The 2,653-nt window shown below is 31.5% G+C and overlaps 1 non-coding gene across 1 annotated transcript; it reads left to right on the top strand.

Annotated features, from left to right (window-relative positions):
• Window positions 1-375: 375 nt before the first annotated feature.
• On the top strand, window positions 376-483 carry LOC112781415 (small nucleolar RNA R71). Its single transcript, XR_003192193.1, has one exon. It is a non-coding gene; the product is annotated as a small nucleolar RNA R71 (small nucleolar RNA).
• Window positions 484-2,653: the final 2,170 nt, after the last annotated feature.

The following is a 2,653-nucleotide window of genomic DNA, read 5'->3' as shown; positions in this document are numbered from 1 at the left end:
CTCTGCTATTGTAGGGTTTTCAGGATCATAAGCTTCTTCTTCAGCAGATGCCTCTTGAGTACTGTTGGATGCAGCTTGCATTCCATTCAGACTTTGAGAAATCATATTGACTTGCTGAGTCAATATTTTACTCTGAGCCAATATGGCATTCAGAGTATCAATTTCAAGAACTCCCTTCTTTTGAGGCATGCCATTACTCACAGGATTCCTCTCAGAAGTGTACATGAACTGGTTATTAGCAACCATGTCAATGAGTTCTTGAGCTTCTGCAGGCATTTTCTTTAGGTGAATGGATCCTCCTGCAGAAGTATCCAATGACATCTTAGCTAATTCAGACAGACCATCATAGAATATATCCAGGATGGTCCATTCTGAAAGCATGTTAGAAGGACACTTTTTGGTCAGTTCCTTGTATCTCTCCCAAGCTTCATAGAGGGATTCACCTTCTTTCTGTCTGAAGGTTTGAACATCCACTCTAAGCTTACTCAGCTTTTGAGGAGGAAAGAACTTGGCTAAGAAAGCCTTGACCAGCTTATCCCAAGAGTTCAGGCTATCCTTAGGTTGAGAGTCCAACCATATTCTAGCTCTGTCTCTCACAGCAAAAGGGAAAAGCATGAGCCTGTAGACTTCAGGATCTACTCCATTAGTCTTAACAGTGTCACAGATCTGCAAGAATTCAGATAAGAACTAAAAAGGATCTTCAGATGGAAGTCCATGAAACTTGCAGTTTTGCTGCATCAGAGAAACTAATTGAGGTTTCAGCTCAAAATTGTTTGCTCCAATGGCAGGAATTGAGATGCTTCTTCCATGTAAATTGGAAATAGGTGCAGTGAAGTCACCAAGCATTCTCCTTGCATTATTATTATTTTCGGCTGCCATCTCCTCTTCTTGTTTGAAAATTTCTGAAAGGTGCTTGCTGGATTGTTGTAATTTAGCTTCTCTTAGTTTCCTCTTCAGGGTCCTTTCAGGTTTTGGATCTGCTTCAACAAGAATATTCTTGTCCTTGCTCCTGCTCATATGAAAAAGAGGGAACAGAAAAATAATAATAATAGGGACCCTTTTTACCCAGGTATAGAGGTTCCCCTGTGTGAGTAGAAGAAGAAAAGAATGTAATGTAAAGAAGGGAAGAAGAGAAAATTCGAACACAGATGGAAGAGGGGGTTCGAATTTGGGTGTGATGAAGTGTTAGTAGATGAATAAATAAATAAAAGGAGATGAGAGAGAGAAAATTTTCAAAAATTATTTTTGAAAAATGGTTAGTGATTTTCGAAAATTAAAAGAAGAAATAAATTAAAATTGATTTTTGAAACAATTAGTTGATTAAAAAGAATTTTTGAAAAAGAGGGAGATATTTTCAAAAATTACAGAGAGAGAGAGTTAGTTAGGTAGTTTTGAAAAAGATAAGAAACAAACAAAAGTTATTTAGTTAGTTGAAACAAATTTGAAAATCAATTTTTGAAAAGATAAGAAGATAAGAAGTTAGAAAAGATATTTTAAAATCAAAAAATTTTTTTTTTTGAAAAAAGATATGTTTTAAAAAGATATGATTTTGAAAAAGATAGGATAAAAAGATATTTTTGAAAAGATATGATTAAAATTAGTTTTGAAAAAGATTTGATTTTGAAAATCACAATTAATGACTTGATTCACAAGAAATCACAAGATATGATTCTAGAACTTAAAGTTTGAATCTTTCTTAACAAGTAAGTAACAAACTTGAAATTTTTGAATCAAAACATTAATTGTTGATGATATTTTCGAAAATTATGAGATAAAATTAAGAAAAAGATTTTTGAAAAATATTTTTAAAATTTTCGAAAATAAATAAGAAAAATGAAAAAGATTTGATTTTTGAAAAAGATAAGATTTTTAAATTGAAAATTTGATTTGACTCATAAGAAACAATTGAATTTTTAAAAATTTTTGAAAAAGTCAATCCAAATTTTCGAAATTTATGAGAGAAAAAGAGAGAGATATTTTTTTATTTTTGAATTTTTAATGATGAGAGAGAAAAACATAAAAAATGACTCACAACATGAAAATTATGAATCAAAACACATGATGCATGCAAGAATACTATGAATGTCAAGATGAACACCAAGAACACTTTGAAGATCATGATGAACATCAAGAACATATTTTTGAAAAATTTTCAATGCAAAGAAAACATGCAAGACACCAAACTTAGAAATCTTTCATGTTCAGATACTATGAATGCAGAGATGCACATGAAAAACAAGAAAAGACACAAAACAAGAAAACATCAAGATCAAACAAGAAGACTTACCAAGAACAACTTGAAGATCATGAAGAACGCTATGAATGCATGAGTTTTCGAAAAAAAATGAATAAATTTTTAGAAAAAATGCAATTGACACCAAACTTGAAATTGACTCACGACTCAAACAAGAAACACAAAATATTTATTTATTTTTTTTTATTTTAGGATTTTTTTGGATTTTTTTCGAAAATTATTTGAAAAAGAAAAATAAGGATTCCAAAATTTTTAATATGAATTCCAAGAATCTTGCACTCTTAGTCTAAAGCTCCAATCTGAGGGTTAGACATGGCTTAATAGCCAGTCAAGCTTTAGCATGTAAATCAGGTGGATCAGCAGCAGGTGGGTTAGCAACAACTGGCTTGCTCTTGATAA

The sequence above is a fragment of the Arachis hypogaea genome, chromosome 19, assembly GCF_003086295.3.
Source record: "Arachis hypogaea cultivar Tifrunner chromosome 19, arahy.Tifrunner.gnm2.J5K5, whole genome shotgun sequence".
NCBI lineage: Eukaryota > Viridiplantae > Streptophyta > Magnoliopsida > Fabales > Fabaceae > Arachis > Arachis hypogaea.
This window is presented reverse-complemented; position numbering and strand designations above follow the sequence as displayed.